Source organism: Rhagoletis pomonella, unplaced genomic scaffold (assembly GCF_013731165.1).
Source record: "Rhagoletis pomonella isolate Grant_MI unplaced genomic scaffold, Rhpom_1.0 Rhpom_scaffold_00005, whole genome shotgun sequence".
Lineage (NCBI taxonomy): Eukaryota > Metazoa > Arthropoda > Insecta > Diptera > Tephritidae > Rhagoletis > Rhagoletis pomonella.
This window is the reverse complement of record NW_023458559.1, coordinates 41,226,101-41,245,549: the sequence shown is the minus strand read 5'-3', so window position 1 is coordinate 41,245,549 and position 19,449 is coordinate 41,226,101. Positions and strand designations below refer to the sequence as shown.

The following is a 19,449-nucleotide window of genomic DNA, read 5'->3' as shown; positions in this document are numbered from 1 at the left end:
ATTAATGATTTAATTTTTGACGCGAATATTAAACCAAAAAAAAAAAACAATGAACAAAAACCACAAATAAGAGTACAAGAGCAGAAACCAACAGCTAAAACAAAAAACAAAAATTGTAATAATTATTAAAATTATGCAGACCACCAGCAAATGCGAAGTTGGTATGAAAAATTGTGGAAAGTTGTCTTCTTGTTGCTTTTATGTGGCAACCGTCATGCTTGTGTTGTGATGAATGAAGCTTTGTTGGGAGAACACAAAATAAACATACAAAAAACTAACAACAATAAAAATATTAGCCACAAAACGACCGCCTAAAAAAAATTTAACTGAGTGGCAGAAAAATTGTCAAGATAACCACAAAAATACGAAAAAAATAAAAAATGGAAAACATTAAAATTTTAGTTTTAACTAAAAACTGCGCTTAATTATCTGCAATTTGCAGCGGTCCCTGTTGTTACGGCTGCTGCTGTTGTGGCTGCTTCCTTGACAGTGTCGTCTTTTTTGTGTGAGAGTGTGACACTATCTACCATGTATGTATGTAGTCAGCTCCACAGGCCTTTGTTGCCAAAAGCAACATTCAGCTCCGCTTTCGACTGTGGGAAATGACAAAGTTTTTTGTGAATGAATGTGACGATATTTCATTGACTTTTTTTTAGTTGTTTTTCCCCCTTTTTTTAAGTAGAAATGAGAAAAATTTTTAGTTAGTTACACTAGCTGCGAGAATGTGAGAGAACTTTATCCAACTAGTTAGTGAACCGACTGAAAATTCGCTATCCAAAGATCTGGTTAAGTTAAGCGTCTAGCTAGGTTTCAAAAACTGAGGTTACCTACTCTGTTGCAATGCATGCTCTGCTAAAACAAATCCCTATTTATATAATTTAAGTTACTCTTTTCATTGGTGGAGCAGTAACGTCTTAAGGTTAGTAGTAGAAAAAATTCTGTGTATTTAAAACAAAGCTTTACAAGCGGCTAATTTCGATTTCTGAAAGCTGGGTAGCTGGGTAGCAGATTTCGAGATAATTCCCTAAACTGCTCTTACAGTGCAGGCTTGATGTGATGTATTTGTATTTGCAGTAACGAAAGATGTGATTTGTTCAATTTGAAGCTCTTTACCACCTTACATTCCAAGGTTTTCGCCTAGACTTCACTGGGCTGTATGAAATCCCACTTGTCCAGAAACATAGCACATGTTGACAATAGAGTGCATCTAGCATGCAACTAGCTGCCTGTGATATCGAAATGAATCTGATGCGATCGAGTTAGAAATCTATCACTCCGCCCAGTGTTTCATATGAGAGAGGAAGGATCCACTTGGACCCAGCGACCCAGTGTACGGTGATTAGCTCGAGCCGAAATGAACTCGAAGCTTCTTAGAACTTCGATTTGCCATAATTTGAAGTGACCTTAAAGCAGAGCCTTGTAAATTCAACAACCCTGCAATTGTCCTAAATATCCAAGCTTTTTTGTCTGGCCTCGGGTAATGTTCCAGCAGTTAGCAATACATTCTTATGTGTCAGTGCATACCTATTCGTAAAAAAAAAAAAATAAAAATAAAAAAATTGCTCAGAACAGCTGCTTACCTTCGCGCAAGCATTCATAAGTATTAACAAACGAATAAACACTTGTTAAAAAGATGTCCCCGGCATTGTAATCGTTCTGAACTTTTTTGTGTTTTATGAAGAACAAATAGGTATAGATATGTATGAATGCGTCTTTAATTTAAGTGGATATCCAACTAGGGTGTGGCTTATTATAAAAAGAAAGAAAGCGTTAACCAACTCATTGAATGAAAAATTAAACTCTGCACATATGTAAGTCCAAGGTTTTTTTTTAATTTAGAAATTTTACGCAGACATGAATTTCGAGCTTACGCTACATACATGTTCAGTAAAAAAAGTTGTCATTAAATAATATATTTAATCAAAAATATTTTTTTTTTATGTAACTCGAAATTCATGTCTGCGTAAAATTTCCAAATTAAAAAAAAATTTTTTGGGACTTATGTGCAGTTATAATTTTTGTGTATGTTTCAATTGAAATTTATTTGTAGTGGAAATTTGTGTTCCCATAAATTTTGCTGTTAAAACTTTTTCTCCTTGAATTTATCATTTTTTCTTCGAATACTGTTGTTTGTTAATTTTCAGTATGCTTTTGTTATTGAATCCTTGATACATCAAATAAGTCAGGGTAGAAACTTAAAAAAAAAAACCCATGGCCTAGAAAACTTATTACAGAGGGTTTCCGGCAGTGCTATAAAATGTACATATATAGTGCATATCTACATATATATATATATATAGTCATATCTTCGACATTACTTAATATAAAGTTAAGACATAAATTTAATTGAGTCATTTAACTTTTTAAATGAGCTACCGCTTTTTGGTGTTCACACACAGTCGGCTGCTCGATTAGTTACAATGATGGATACTAACGTATCTTTATTTGGTTGGAAAGTACATTCGGTAAAAACACACCATTTTAGGTACTCCAGTGCTTATTTTTATTCACATTTCAACGCATTTTTTGGTATGGGTAACTTGTGTAATAGCTTACCTCCTGTGTGAAGGGGCATACAAACCATCAACATATAAGGAAAGTGATTCACCTTTTCGAAAACATAGTTTTGTTTCGAACTGCTCGAAGAGATTATTTTCATAGCCAAATTTGTTTATTGTGAGTTCAGAAGTTGATATGGCTTCGAAGGGAAAGGTTATCCTCCTTTTTTCTTTAATATATGGATATAAAAATACATATTTACTTTTCAGGTACAGTTATCTACTTTTAGGTGAAGTTTTTCCGCAAACTAGGCATAATTTGAAAATTCAATTTTCTATCTCCGATGGAATATCAGCTGTAATAGAGGAACATAAAAAACAGCTGATTGCTATTTGTTCCATAAACATACCTCAAAGTCAAAATTAAACATTCCCAGCCTGTCCGAATATTCTTTTAAATAACAGCCAGTAATTAAATGCGAAAGTTAGCATTTGATATGCGTGGTCAACCCAACCCCCTGCTTCATATACTGTAGCTTGTAAAAAAAAATTCAATACCCATGTGCTACAATTTCAAAATGAGACTTTCTTTTCTTACCAAAAAAAAAAGGGTCCGAAACAAACGTTGTTAGTGAATAGATTTTCTGTCGAAATCTGCAATAAAACCAATGTTTTAACTTTAGTTCTAAGATACCCCGCCCGTTTCTAGGGGTTTGTCAACTTAAGCAAACATTTTGACTGGATTGGAATTCTACCGGAATCCGTAATAAAATTTATACCTAGGCAAAAAATACATTTCTTGAGAAATAAAATATTGTAAATGTTTATTGTAACCCGAAAAAACACTCGGAGGCTTGCCATTGCCTGCCGAGGGACGACCGCTTTGGGAGAACAATATAAAACAAAGTGCCCACCCTAATGTTTCGCATGCTTACCTATATATCTACATATACGCACATTTATTTGCATTTATTTCGCCATAAATTCACAATATTCACTTAGCCTACATTCCAGGCGCTCGTTTTAATGTCAATTGTAGTACATTTATAAAAATGTGAGAAAATATGTATTTTCTATACCAGCAAACGTACAGACACAAGTGATAAAATTTTTTTTTAATTTTCTGTTTTAACTTGGCTACACATAGCATGAAATTGAAGGCCACATATTTTATCGTAGCGGTGGCATATGTATCAACCGATATAATGCATCTTTCCGGCTGTCTGTCTGTCTGTCTATACTGTGAAGTTGTCTGTTAGCTTTTGTTAACTGCAGACGTACTTTTATATCTCCTCGTTTCGCTGTCTAGATAAATGAATAGTTTTCATTTGAACGACTGTTTGTTTTTTGTAAATATTTAAATAATTGCTCAAGAACTGATGCAAATGTGTATCTACATTCATATGGGTGGGAATTTGTCTGCACTCGCACTAACTTTTATGTTTATTTCATTTTCAATGCCATCATTTTTATGATGCTTATGCGATTTTAATGCGCTGCTAAGGAAGGCGAATTGTTCGAGTTGTTTTCGGTTTTTTTTTTTGGACTCATTTACAATGAACTCGATTTTGCCGTTCTGTAAGAAGCTTTCTATGATGATTATGGGCCGTCATATGGCCAACAAGCAACCTGATGTCGGCTCTGTTCAAAAAAGGGATATCTTCCCTAGCGAAAGGATAACCAAAAAGTCTAGCCTGTCTCTCCCCAGTACTTACTGCGTTCTGCGTTTACCAACGATTCTATTTTAAACTTCGAGAAGGACCAGCTGAGTCCACAAGTACGGACGGCCTCACAAGTACGGACGATGAGCCTTCCCTTGCCAATTCATCGGCGGCTTTGTTCCCCACGATCCCGCGATATCCTGGGTAATACCGTGTTCCTTGTTAACAAGCCTTGGCGAGCCTGGAGGTGATCCTCCTATTGTAGAGGGCCTGTATGGCCACCTGGCTATCTGAAAATAAACTAGAAACGCGCCTATTAAACCCTTCTCAAGATTCAGTGCGGCACAAATTGATATTGCTAGTTCCTCGGCCCGAAAAGCCATGGAACAAGTACCCATTGCGATGGAAAGTTTGGTGCCAGGTTCAAGGGCACCCGCTCCTGCTCTGCCGTCCATCTCTGATCCGTCTATGTACCAGTTTACATATCTGGGATCTAGTTCTGGCAAACCATTTGACCAGACATCTCGGTCTGGAATTTTGACTTGAAAATTCCTTCCAAAGAATACCGCATACCGTCGGAAAACTCACAGATTCTTAGACCTGGTATTTTGCTCAAAATACCTTTATGTTGTCTTGTTTTTAAAAGTACCTTCAGAATTTTGCATTTTCAAATTTCTCGAAGCTGCTGCTGCTTGAACAAAAATATGTGGAGTTGGGTGCAGCCTAGGAGCTACTCTAAGGCCGTGGTTGCACACGTTCTGAATGCTCCTGCCACCAACAGTAGAGCCATCCTTTGGAGTTTGTTCAGACGTGAGACGGCAGTTTTTTGCACCGTTTGTGGCCACCAGACCCCATGTTCGACCGAAAAGTCTTCGCCAGGCCCACATGGCTCGGGTGGCTTTGCTAAGATGCCACCTTTGCAAATTCCAACTTAGTCTCTTATCCAGGGTAACCCCGCAATATTTGACTTCGTAAGAGTATTCATGCACTGTTTTGGCTTTTATATTACTGCGAACTGCCTTTTGCGGGCTTATTCGAAGACCGTCATTGGTACACTAGTTTAATACCACGCGCAGAGCTGCGCTCATGACGTTTAATATAGTGCTGCCGAGTTTTCCTTTCACAAAAATTACTAGGTCATCCGCCAACCAACAGCATCGTAGCCACTTTCCTGCAGTTTGGTTAAGAGGTCATCCACGACGAGAGACAAAAGTAGAGGAGAAAGAAAACCCCCTCCGTGGGCACCATTTTAGGGCTTTGATGTTCTCGCAGTTGTTGCCAAGGGACGGTGTGATATCACTGTCATTTTCCTGTCACTGTCAATTTCGCTTTATTCAGTGGCGGATCCAGCGGGGGGGTTTTGGGTGTCGAACTACGTGTCAGTCAGTGGCGGACGCACGGGCTGTGTTTTAATATGGTGCATATGTATGTATAATATGGCGTCTATGTATTAAAACACCCCTCGTGGGTCCGCCACTGACTGACACGTAGTTTAACTCCCAAAACCCCCCCGCTGGATCCGCCCCTGGCTTTATTCCATTGTGACCTTGAACCCATACGAGAATGATACTTTCGAGAGATGAAAGGGACTTGTGTTCCGCCTGCCTAAGGGTAAAAATTAGGTCTTCGTGATAGATTCTGCTCAGGATTAACATTTCTTCCTAATGGCACTCATACCCTAGCTCAGCAGCCATAGATGCCTGCTCCCATAACCACGGAAACATTGAAACGATTTGTTTACGAGTGCAGTTTATTAATGTGGAGAAGCTTTCCCAAATTGAAGGCTCTCCATGCTGCTTTGTTGCCCAGTTATATTCAAAATTTCTTCCTATAACTCGCTATATATCATATCTGGGAATTGGGTCTAGCGGGCGCTGGGGTCGTAATTTTCTCATCAAAGCCACAAGTGAATTAGTTAAGGAGCCTTTGTCTTCAAGAATCGAAGGAACACTGTACATCCGACCTCGACTGGTATTGTGCATTGTCCGTGGCCTATCCTGCCGCATATTCGTGCTGCAGTTAAGGCTAAGTGAGTATCTGCCAACCTTCGCTATAAAAACTACTTACGCCCTCTTCCACTTGAACTTATGATAGAGAAAGACTTTTCTTAATGCTACGCATCGATTGTGCAGCAGAAGCGCTTTTCCATGCTGTAGCAACTGAGACCGGATTTCATCCACCTCAGATTTGAACTTATCGAAATAACTGTTGGAACAATCGCCGGGTAAGAAGGTTTTTCAGGTCAGACTCCAATCCAACGGAGATGGTCTGATCTCTTTTGTTTCCAACTCGAGTTCTAGGGCGGAGAGTTCAGTAAAGTGTGTGCGAGCAGATCGAGCGCTCTTTGCTTCCTGTGTAGGCTCCACTTCACAGTTTAAGGAGTAACTTGGTTTCTATCAACCCTCTTTGGCGAAGCTTTGTGAAGCTTTGTGGCCGCATGGCTTGAAGAAGTTCCTTCACAGAAGGTTATAAAACTATCTCTTTTAGCTTTGCTGTTGTTTTCCTGTATTTGGTTAAGCTAACTGAGTTTTTAGCCTTTTCAAACAGCTTACGCCCCTTCTTCCTCCACCAAATGGTTTTGGCCCAACCGTCTATTGATTTTTTTATTGAATCCCGAAATTTGTATTACATCTGCGGTTCTACCATTAAAAATTTCCATCTGATCTTGAAGAGTGTTATCGTATCAACAAGAGATAAAGCTCACTTCAAGACCCATAGTTTTATTAGCCAGCCCTCATACATACATATCACCCAGTCATGCGCCAAGCCAATTTTTTTCTCAGACTTTTGTGCGTCCATTGTTAAACAAATACATTTTTGGCAAATGAAACGCTTGAAGATAAAAAAAAAGAAAGTCAAAACTTTGCTTGCTAGATTTATAATTTTTATTTTTATCCTACAAATCCCCAACAATTTGGCGCTTACTTTTGCGGTTGCAAAGAAAAACAAAGCCGAGGCATAAAAATTTGTTGCCAACTTTTTTATTTTTGTTTCTTTTTTACTTTTTTTGTTTTTTCCTCGTTTCATTTTCGTATGTAACAATTTTTCTGTCTACTCTCGGCCTATTAAATTTATTTTCATCTTTTTTGAGTTTTATTATTTGTAATAGTACCAACCATTACCGCTGGCTGCAGCAGCAACAACATGCAACATATATACACTTGCAACTTGCAACAGTAAGCTGCAGTTTGTCCACAAAATAAAAATCTTAAATTAATGGGAGAGAAGGTTACAAATGTAGCCAGGCGGAAAGCAGCGTTGTTGATGGAAATTCATATGAAAACCTCAAAAGTGTGCGCATTAAAATTTTGAGGTTTCGGTCTTCACGTCTCGCTTGGCTTGCCAAGTGATAGTTGAGGATGCTGTTGTTGTTGCTGGTACGTTGCAACAATACTTTAAAAGTTGATATAACTCACGTTCGTGTATGCAGCTGGCTGCTGGCAATACACATGCATACACATGGATACATATTTACGGGCGCTTGGGCTTTCAGCCGCATCGCTGTGGCTGCATTGTTTGTTGAGCCGCAGCATTATCCGCCACACGGATATAACGCGGCGCGCGTGTTAAACACCATATACATATGTATATGTATGTATGTATGTATGTAAGTAAACAAAGTAAAGTTTCATACAAGTGCATCTGCTTGGGAACGCATCCCTGTATGCGCGCTCTTGTTTTTCCATTGTTTTAAGCGCACGAGAGTATGTATTTACAAGTGTGCAAAGTATTACAACTTTTATGACAGAAGATTTTTTTTCATGACGTTTTTTGTTGCGGCTAATTGTTGTTGCTGGCAAATTTTTTTTGCTATGCTTTTAAATTCTTTTGTTTTCTCGTTGTATGTATTCACGCATTTTGACTCGTTTAACTTATTTAACTTAGTCGAGTACACTTTTTGTTACGGTTTTGACTTGATTTACACTTTTTTGAATTGTATTTAGTTTTTTTCGCTCTTGTTTTTCGGAGTTGCTGATGTTGACGAAAAAAATAAATAAAAATTTAGTGAAATTTTTTTCCACTTCGTATTTCTTTTCCGTTCTTTTTACAAGAGCAAAATGAGTTCTATATTAAGTAGAATTGTCTGGCAGAGTTACTTTTGTAAACAAAGAATTTAAGTTCAATTTCTTTTCCGGTAAACTATTTTGGAGCACCGCAACCCGAAAAGAAAAATTAATGTATGTTTACATATACGGTGGTAATTTTAGGCATTGTTTTTTTTGGTAAAAAATTTTTTATTTTTTTTTTTATTTAATCTAAATCAAAATTTCAAACTTTGTAGAACGTATATAAAAACTCGGCAAACTTTGACAAATTCTCGACAATATTTTAAACTTTTCAATCTGATTTTTTAGAATTTTTCTGAGTATTCAGTTTTGTAGTCCATTATAATGAAATGCAAGTTTGAAGTTGCCAAGCCAAGGAATTATTTTTTCTATTAAGAATTTTGCTTTATAAAAAGCCAAAAAAATGCGTTGCAAATCGACCAAAATGAGATAAAAATCTATAAAATAAAAATAGAAAATGGTTTGAAAAGAGAAAAAGAAAATAATACATAGAAACAGTTTCTCGTAGCACATACCCTGAATTTTGCAAAACAAACCAATTTTGCATTGCCTACAATTGTTGCTATTTTGACTCGCTTAATTTTTTGTATATCCCACTTTTGTGTGGGACACCTGTGACAGTGCTCTTAAATCAAGTGACTGTCGAGTGGCGTTCCAGTTACTAAGTGGTCATGCTACCTGTGTACATATTTATAAGCATTCATATGTATGTATGCTGTGTTGTATATATGTATATGAACAGTATATGAACTTCTCTGAGCTACGTGCATGAGAAAATCACTAAAAATTTACAATCACTTGTTTTTTGCATAGTTCTAATGTGATCGCTTTGCGGCTATAAAAAAGACACAAAAAATTGCTGTGACTGATATTTTTTTTTTTATTTTTTATAGTCTAAATGGAGCTGTAACAAATAATGGTTGCTCTTGTTGTTTACTGAGATGGCATTATTTAGTTTCTGATATTTGTAACTTGTAAAAATGGAACCACATTTTTTAAAACCTAAATCAGCATAATTTTTTTTCTTTACTTGAATAGATAGCCTAATGAGTATTGCTTAAAACTAGGCATTCATATGTTCAGCAGGCCTAGGCTAGAATAGTTTCGCTCGTTCATATGGCCGCCCAGTAAGTTATGACCCAGCACGGCAGTCATCTGCTTAAGAGTTTTTTGGTAGATAACTTAACAAGTCCCTCCATTTCTGTATTCAAAGGAGATTCCCAGAGAGATGCGGTAGATCCTGATGGGTGGCCTGATAGCAGCATCCAACACATCGCCAATCACCAAAAAAACGACAAAATATAATAGGATGCAACCTTGTCGAACCTTGCTGTGAACTTCGAAGGTCTTCGATTGCTTTTTGGAGTAGACGATACCAAGCGCCGTCGAATGTAGTTTTAACAAAAACGACGATTTTTTCGGTCACTACTCTACGGCGCAGGGCTGAAAGCCCTTTCGAAATAGAAAAAACATCAAATGCAGAGCAGCTATGAACTCGGCTCAATGCTCGATGATGATTCTCACTGTGTTTATATGGTGTGATGTATAGGAGCAGCTCGCGAGAAACCCGACTGGGAGTAAGCGAGAGTTTAAGATACTCCTTTCAGCTCTTCAAGTTTACCGTTGCAATGGCCTTTTCTCCGCAGGAAAATCTCAGATACTACGCCAGTTATCACAATCCCTCAGGTCAGTATTTTTCGCGATTTTGATAATAATGCTACCAGTCCTCTAAATATTCTGGGAAGCAACAGGGCAAAAGTCGGAACGACGACAGTTAAAAAGTGGTTCAGAATTTTAACAGCTTGGCGCAGCTCTCTACCCTTGGCCAGCACGGCCATATCTGCTGCCAACGGTTCCTGCACCTACTGCCACCACCGGAATAATTCCTGGTCGTCCACCTATACCAACACTCGTTACGATTACCTATGAGAGTCATTGATTCATCCGCTGTGAGGTCGCTCCACACTCTTCTCCTCTCATTCGGTAAGGCAAACTGACATCCCGCTTGCAAATCAATGACTGTATTCTATGTTAATACATTGGAGTACAGTTTTTCCTTTGCTGAGAACTAGGGCCTCCGCTCGGCTCCGACCAAACCCAGCTCATAAAATAATATACCCGAAGAAGTGTTATTGGGTGTGATTTTGACAATGCGAACTAACATTCTTCAACAGGCGACAAAATATGAACCATATTACTGCAATTGCTATTCCTTGGCTCAAGAGCAGAGCCAGACACTAAAATAAAAACTTGTAATATCCTTGATGGATTGGAGATCACATAACGAGTATGACCGGCTCACCAGTGTTGAGGTGAATGCACCACAGCTTACAGAATCTATGCCTCCAGCCTTCATGGATGGGATAAGAACAGCGGCGCGCCTGCTCTAAAATTAAAGTTTTAAAGTGTAACCTCGTCATGTACAACATTTTGGTTGTCGAACACCATCATACGCGAAAGCATAACTGGATGTGAAGTGAAAGCTTATTATACATAGCATAATCGCAAACTTAGGGGTTTTCTCACTACCTTGAACACAAAATTCGTTTTCACAAGTGAAAGCCCATATTTACTCAACGCCAAGAAAATCTATGACGGATGTCCCGCAGGTTATTCCCTACATTTTCTTCCTTTACTACATTTCCCACATCTTAGATCCATTAAAGCCCACATATAGCCATCAAACGACCACTAATGCGAATTTACATGTCTGTAGATAAAACACAAAATTTGCCTCGCAATGAAAGCTCATGCGTTTTGAGATTAATTACACTGTAGCAGAGGCAGTAGCATAGCAGCAGCCCCAAAATTAAGGTCGTAAACAGAAAAGCAACAAAAACAATATATACCAATATCTACATATAGACGACCGACTGACTATACATCAAACGTCCAACTCAAAGCTATTTTGCATTTTCTATGCACAACTTCATTAAGCAAAAATTAGACAATTTTAGCTTTTGGCCTTACCGCTACTCTTAGCAATTTTGAGGTAAAAGCGTAAGCGCCATGCTTTTAGTTACTAACACGCACATAAATACATTAGGGGTATTCACGATCCGGTGCATACTGTCTAGCATGGTGCATAGATAGCATGATTGGCTAATTTTGTTGTTGTTTCAACACATGAAACAACAACAACAATCATGCTATTTATGCTATCTATGCACTATGCTAGACCATATGCATTGGATCGAGAATACCCCGATTCTTTACATATGTATGCATATACGAGTTTGCAGCCCACATGAGTTTCCTTTGCTTAGCTTTAGCCTTGGTAAGTAAGCTTTTTGCCACTTATCTGCGTAAATTGTCTGCTATGCAAATTCTCTTTTACCGTATACAAATTACACAAGGGTATGGGCTTGATGTACTACTTACACCTACATACATACATATGCGTTGGCAAGCTTCCTTAAAACCAACTTAATGTGCAAAGTCGTCTTGAGTGCATGAAGATATCGACAGGGATGTGAGAGGGATGGCTAGTGAGGCTATGTATATTTTTTTGTTTATGTGACTTGATAAGTGAGCGTCTGTTGTGCACGTGTACCTATTACATAAACAACCATTAGCCAAGTGTTTGCTGTAAGTGATTGAGCTACAGAGGTCGCAAATGAAAAGCTAAGGAACGCGCTTGCCACACTTGATTTACAGTCAAAATTTACTACATTTAATACAAACACATACCGATTTTAATATATGTCTATGTAAGGGCCGTTTTCCCAACTAACCTGTAACATTAAAGCTCACTTTGCATTAAAATTTATGATTGTGTCTAAAGGAAGGCATTTTATTATCGGTTTACAACCCAGAAACATGCATACGTCAAAAACCCCTAACTTTAGACTTAGCTTTATTTTTAATACAGGGCCGTTTCTGTAGTAACCTTTAACTTTAAAGCTCACTTTATATTTAAAGGTTGGATTAAAAATAAAGCTATGTCTAAAGTTAAGCATTACTATTATCCGTTTTTGACTTATCTTCTTGGTTGTAAACCAATTTAAACCCGATAATAAAATGCTTTACTTTAGACACAACCATAAATTGCAATGCAACCTTCAAATATAAAGTGAGCTTTAAAGTTACAGGTTGCTTGAGAAAACGGCCCTAAGTGTGTTTAAAAGTTTTAATTTTGTCATGGCAACGTGCTTGTCATTGCTTTCCAGTTTGTTGTTGGCTCTAGGCCCGGCCATGAGCTCTTGGTCAGCCAGCTTAGCCTACTTACTACAAAGCGAAATATCCCTAATTTTAGCCTACCTTCCTTGAGCAGTGCTAATGTGCTAAGTGTTTGGGAGTCATTCTTATACCGAATTTAAACTGGTTTGGTGAAAAGCCGGTTAGACGAACTACATATACGCAATGTTAGGAAGGGTACAATGGTCAGCCTGTATTACGATTACGGGCGCAATCAGATTTTGTCATTTTCCGTTGCCACCGATTGATATCTGTATAAAACAGAGTACTTCACAGAGTGGCTTGAGGTTGAAGGAATTGAGTTTGTGGAAAGAACGCACGTACGTGCATGGACATATCCTGTATTCCTTCAACGACCCAAGCATTCATGAAAGATCTAACTACATCTGTCTTTCGCTTCTCTCCAAGTAAAACTTCGACATATACTAGTTTCCATCAAGGAGGGAAGAAGCATCTACTTTTACGGACGGCTCAAAAATGGATTGTGCCCCTACGGTCAGGATTTTTTCAACTGACCTCCAAAGTCTATCGAATTCGGCTAGTGTTCTTGAGCCAGAAGTCTTTGGCATCAAAGAGGCGTGTAAAATAATTTTATCCTCGGAGCTAGCAGGGACCGGAATCCGTGCTGCAAGACTAGGATTGGAACACAAAACTTTTTGTGGTAGCTGTGCAACTTGCCAGGTGCAGAAGAAACGGTGGAGCATCTAATCTGTAATTTCCCAGCACCCTGTATTGCTAGATTTATCTTTCTAAGCAAACCCTTATTCTGCGGTCTTGCAGATAGAAGATATATTAACCCACTGCAACTTGTTAGGTTCTTTAACTCCACAGGCTTGATCTCAGGAGACTAACAAATGTTTGCTTCTTTTCAGGTTAAATTGCGAGTTGTGGTTTTAAAATGGCCTACATAAGCGCTAATTGGAGTTGTTAAAGTTGCCACATCAAACAACCAGCACTCAAAGGTTTTCTATTGCCTGACGAGGTTCAACTACAACTCTAATAACTGGGCGAGGAAGTCTCCCTAAATGCCTCATAACACTTCATGTAATTTGGCTCAAATCAGGGTTTGTGATGAGCTGGTTGGGGTTGAAAATACTTCAGTTCCTCTTGTGTGCTAATCAAATGTGCATGGTCTCTTAGATACCTTTTTAACTAATACCGGCCTACGGGCCCCTAAGGAATCCCGAGCTAGTTTTGAGCTAAAGATTAAAAACCGCAAATTTATTGGGAAGGTGGTTCGTTAGAAGGCGAAATAACTTTTTTGAACAGGTAGCCTTTTGTCACTTTGATGACTTGCTACCACGTGCATTCGCTGCCTCTTCTTTTGGGCTTCATCTTGTAGTTGTAGAAGTAACGGGTGATTTTTTTGAGGTTAGGATTTTCATGCATTAGTATTTGACAGATCACGTGGGATTTCAGACATGGTGTCAAAGAGAAAGATGCTCAGTATGCTTTGAAATTTCATCATGAATAGACTTACTAACGAGCAACGCTTGCAAATCATTGAATTTTATTACCAAAATCAGTGTTCGGTTCGAAATGTGTTTCGCGCTTTACGTCCGATTTATGGTCTACATAATCGACCAAGTGAGCAAACAATTAATGCGATTGTGACCAAGTTTCGCACTCAGTTTACTTTATTGGACATTAAACCAACCACACGAATGCGTACAGTGCGTACAGAAGAGAATATTGCGTCTGTTTCTGAGAGTGTTGCTGAAGACCGTGAAATGTCGATTCGTCGCCGTTCGCAGCAATTGGGTTTGTGTTATTCGACCACATGGAAGATTTTACGCAAAGATCTTGGTGTAAAACCGTATAAAATACAGCTCGTGCAAGAACTGAAGCCGAACGATCTGCCACAACGTCGAATTTTCAGTGAATGGGCCCTAGAAAAGTTGGCAGAAAATCCGCTTTTTTATCGACAAATTTTGTTCAGCGATGAGGCTCATTTCTGGTTGAATGGCTTCGTAAATAAGCAAAATTGCCGCATTTGGAGTGAAGAGCAACCAGAAGCCGTTCAAGAACTGCCCATGCATCCCGAAAAATGCACTGTTTGGTGTGGTTTGTACGCTGGTGGAATCATTGGACCGTATTTTTTCAAAGATGCTGTTGGACGCAACGTTACGGTGAATGGCGATCGCTATCGTTCGATGCTAACAAACTTTTTGTTGCCAAAAATGGAAGAACTGAACTTGGTTGACATGTGGTTTCAACAAGATGGCGCTACATGCCACACAGCTCGCGATTCTATGGCCATTTTGAGGGAAAACTTCGGAGAACAATTCATCTCAAGAAATGGACCGGTAAGTTGGCCACCAAGATCATGCGATTTGACGCCTTTAGACTATTTTTTGTGGGGCTACGTCAAGTCTAAAGTCTACAGAAATAAGCCAGCAACTATTCCAGCTTTGGAAGACAACATTTCCGAAGAAATTCGGGCTATTCCGGCCGAAATGCTCGAAAAAGTTGCCCAAAATTGGACTTTCCGAATGGACCACCTAAGACGCAGCCGCGGTCAACATTTAAATGAAATTATCTTCAAAAAGTAAATGTCATGGACCAATCTAACGTTTCAAATAAAGAACCGATGAGATTTTGCAAATTTTATGCGTTTTTTTTAAAAAAAAAGTTATCAAGCTCTTAAAAAATCACCCGTTAGCTTATGGAGTCATGCTTAATCGAAGAGCCCTTATTGCTAATCCCAACTGATGGTAAGCTTGAGAAATTCGCAGTTTCGATGGCGTCAAGGTAAAGAAGAAGTTGTTTTTGTCGGTTATGAGTAAGTTTGAGGCTCGGTTCAAGAAATGGCTAGTAGCGTATAGGATTCCTTCACTAGCTGGACATATCTTCAGTATGCCTGATAACATTATATATAAGTGGACTTCGATACAAGTTGGCATTCGCAAATTCATAAAGGTGTTAACGGTCTCTCGGTGTATGTCGTTGAAGGCCCATCTGTACACTTTCGGTTCCAAAGATTGTTTGATATAAATTTGGATACAGTTCGTTTGTTTGTAGGAAGTGCTTTTTGACGTGCCTGACAGGTGACTTTGAATAAGCTAGGAGTCGGCTTGAGCGCTCCACATGAAATCATCTGCAACTGTAAGAATACATTGATTATACGGCATTTAAGTGTTATACATGCTCAGATTCTTTAAACTCCAATTTTTTTTTGTAATTACTAGATTGTCCCCGAACAGGGCAAGCGAGTAAAGGAGAATTAAGTCAAATCCTGAGGTTTTTGTTTCGTTTAGGGATCAAGAAACAATTTTTTTGTAGGCGCTTGTGGCATCCTAATGCACAAACACACACTGATATGTACATAGATTTTCCTTTTTAGCAAAGGGAAGAAATCGGTTGGTGTCCTCTGTGTTTTGCTTTCCTGACTTTTCTTGGCACTTTATGCACTTAGGCAATTTTCTGCAGTCTTAAGCTTTTAGACTCTATTTACAGCTGGAATACTACATGTGTACTTAGCATTTACAAGACGCCTAGTGTGGCGCAAAGTTGACAACCGACACACATACGCAACCGCTAGCATGTTTACCATGGAAACTAAGCCTATATGTATGTATGTATGTAAGGATTTGTTTCTATTATATATGTGTGGCAATATGTAAAAGCAAATAAACTTGCACTCCCTATCATGTTGCATGTTTATCTAACTTGTCGATGGTATGGTCGTCGCATATGTAGCTATCGTGATGGCTTATGTGACACATGAGGCCTACTAGACACTTCGAACGCACACACATACATACATAAGCGAGTGTGTATTTTTTTTGTTTTTTGTATAATTTCTTTTTTAACTTTTTGCCACTTACAACACATTTCCACTTCATTTTCCACACATCTTCCCTGCTCTGCCTTGTGTAGTAGTACACTTGTTGTTGTGTTATTTTAGTCGCAGCAAGCGCCAGCGGGCGTCGAGCGTCTGCTGCTTATTTATTCCCTCGCTTAGCTTTAGTCAGTCCTCTCTATGTTGGCTATATTTATTTTTGTTTTGTTTGCTGGCTTTTTGTATTTTGTTTGTTTGCTATTTTTGTTTGTTATTATTTTTTTTTTTACTATGTCGTCATTTTTGCTCGCAGCGTTTGAGTGTGGCTTGCGAAAGCAGCAAATAAATTTGACAAAGTTGTTATGTATTGTTTACGCACACACAGACTGCATAGACACATAGATACATATATCTATATACAATAGTTCGAGCCGCCAATATACATAGGCTCTGATATCTATACTCCCAATACATATTTTGAACTCGCGTCACAACTTTCAGCTGCTGGTACTTTCAGTATTTGTGGCTCTGCCCAAGCACGCTGTCTTCCTTTGACTAATACTACTGGTGAGCTCTTCTTCCTTCTGTGCCACTTTACCAACCATAGCCATTTCAATGGCGGTAAGCACACAAAGTTCACAGCCAAAGCTAACAAATTCGTTCCAGATTAAACTGTAGTAGACTTGTTTCGCAACCATGCACCATAAGGGCCCACATACATATGTACATATAGACATACATACTACATGCATATATACATACAAACGAAGGAATCTAGTGCTCGTCGTACGTGCACACTAGACAAATCCATAAGCATATCGAATACTAACAACGTGACTAATACTTGACTTACTTCCTTTTAATCTATAAACATACAGAAGTTGGGTATATTGAGTACTTACACTTTAGCAAAATATTGGTTTTCAAAGCAAACGAGCGTGAAGTTATTTAGTTGTTGTTGTTTTTGCCATTGATGCCAATAGTTCTAATGGCTTTGTTGTTTGTTGTGCTTAAGTTCATACATATGTACATACTGTACATTTATGTGCAAGTTCTTAGTTACCACAAAATGTCCCAAACAGTCTAGTTGGTACGTGACGTTTTACTTTGATGTTGTGTGCCCCATAATCGAATAGGTTAACAATAAAAAGCGAAAAAAAAATTAAGCCACAATCTCCTTTGATTTCGTTTTCCGGAAAAATTTGTTTACATGGATGATTTTGATTTTGCTTAAGTAGTAGGAGTTTTTTAATATAGAATCATTTCGGATATTTGAAAGTATTTTCCTTCAAACTCCCCTATGTAAGGCAAAAGCTCATTTTGGTTGCGAGTGCGATTGGTTAATATATAGTTCTAAAGACCTCCTTTTACAGCTTAAGGAATCCGATTATAGAACATGACTACATATCGTCATCTGAAATGCAAAATAACGTAACAACATCGTTACTGAAATGGAAAAAGTCGTAACTATTTTTTTTATATTTTTTTTCATAAAACGATGTAGGGAGTTGTAATTCGATGAAATCCATCATCATCATCTTTTCTTTCAACCAGTGTCCATCTTTAAATTGACAGGAATTTTTGTCTTCCGGGTTAATTTCGTAAGACAAATGAGTATTTCGATTCTGCTATGTCACAGGCTTACATATCGTCTGAGGGTTGCTTACTGGGGGCAGGTATCGCGGCCTTCTTGGACTATGGTAGCGTGCATTACTTTGTACTTACATAGAAAACTTTTATCATTCGTACTTGGTAGTCATGGATTCACAATCTGTGCTTTCTTAACTCTGGCTCATTTCCTACCAAAGATCCCTTTATAAAGAATTCATAGGGGTGATGGTTGGTTTGACACAAGGTTATCCCTTTTACAGCTGGTCTGAGGAACGGAATAAATAGTCTGACGTTGTGGTCGAGTCTCGTGAATTACTGTGACTTAATGACTGCAGTGTTAACTCATCAATGGCCTTTGGGCTTGGCGTCCAAAGAATTCTAGGCAAGTAAGCCTAACTATCAAATGCGGGTTTACAATCTATTTAGTCTAGAATTGATATGTATGTATGCACGATGCGCTACCGACAACCACACCAAGGCACCTTGGAAAAGTTCCTAACTTGAAGAGACATGGGAAAAATTAAAATGATATTTGTTGAAATATTCAATAGGACTGTAATTGGATATGCTTTCCTTGATTCATACATACAAAATTCATTGAGGCATATCAGTTACTTGCAGTTAGCTTCGAAGCTCACGAATTTCATCAATAATTTGACAACAAATCCATTACCAGTGCAGGTACTACAGTAACGAATCGTTCATATCAAAAATTGTTTGCTCTCGAAATGTAAGGCGCCTAGGGAGTGAGGGGCATAACAGTGCAATTGAATGCCAACTTTTGCGTCACATAAGTATGTATGTAAGTGTGTAAGAACCTAAGCCACAAGTGAATGAGAAATCCAACACATAAGTGCATACATACATGCAAATGTATGGACATTAGGTCATACCACCTCACAATTTCGATTTTTTTTTGCCTTTTTACATTTTTCGGTGACACCTATGTACGTTCGGAATTTTTTTTTTAATTCTTTTGGAATAATCATAAAATTTCCTTAGCAAAAGTTTAATGACTTTTGAAGAGCTTTAATCGACTGACCTTAGGGAGGTAGGTTAGGGTAATAAGAACTGAGACCTGGTGGGTCAGTACTAGAACGGAGTACTTGCGGTCAATATATTTACCCTCTAGTACTGCTGGAGTCAATCGCTACTTTTGAACCGATACTGCAGCGACTCCTAGGTAAGTAGCTACTCTATTAACCCGAGGTAGTGCACATGGTAGTGAAAAGTCGAACCAGTCGTAAGCAGAATAGCGAAAAACTGCGAAAGAGGGCGCCCATAAATCATGCAATAAACTACTTTAGTAACTCCCGGTAGTACAGAGGGAACCGATGGTGACTACCGCCTAGGACATTGCCTTGTAAAAATAATCGCTGAAATACACTGAAAGTAGTCGGTCCGTAATCGACGAAGTTTACCAGGTAGCTTCCCATTCATTAGTCTTGTAGTCGCTCCCTCATACTGCAGGGTAAGAACAAAAAAATTTTCTTCTCGAGACAAAAACAACGATATGTCATACTGTAAGAACTAACTATAAATGCCGAAAATATGACTGAAAATGCAAAAAGGCGACCGACCTCTACGTTCAGGGCTATAAGGCGAACTTTTTCTCCGGTACGGTCATATGTATG

General features: G+C 38.4%; 1 protein-coding gene across 1 annotated transcript in view; it reads left to right on the top strand.

The window, feature by feature from the left end:
- LOC118738944 (chondroadherin-like protein) overlaps positions 1 to 19,449 on the top strand; it is a gene marked incomplete in the record, with an annotated part of 572,834 nt that overhangs the window by 469,524 nt on the left and 83,861 nt on the right.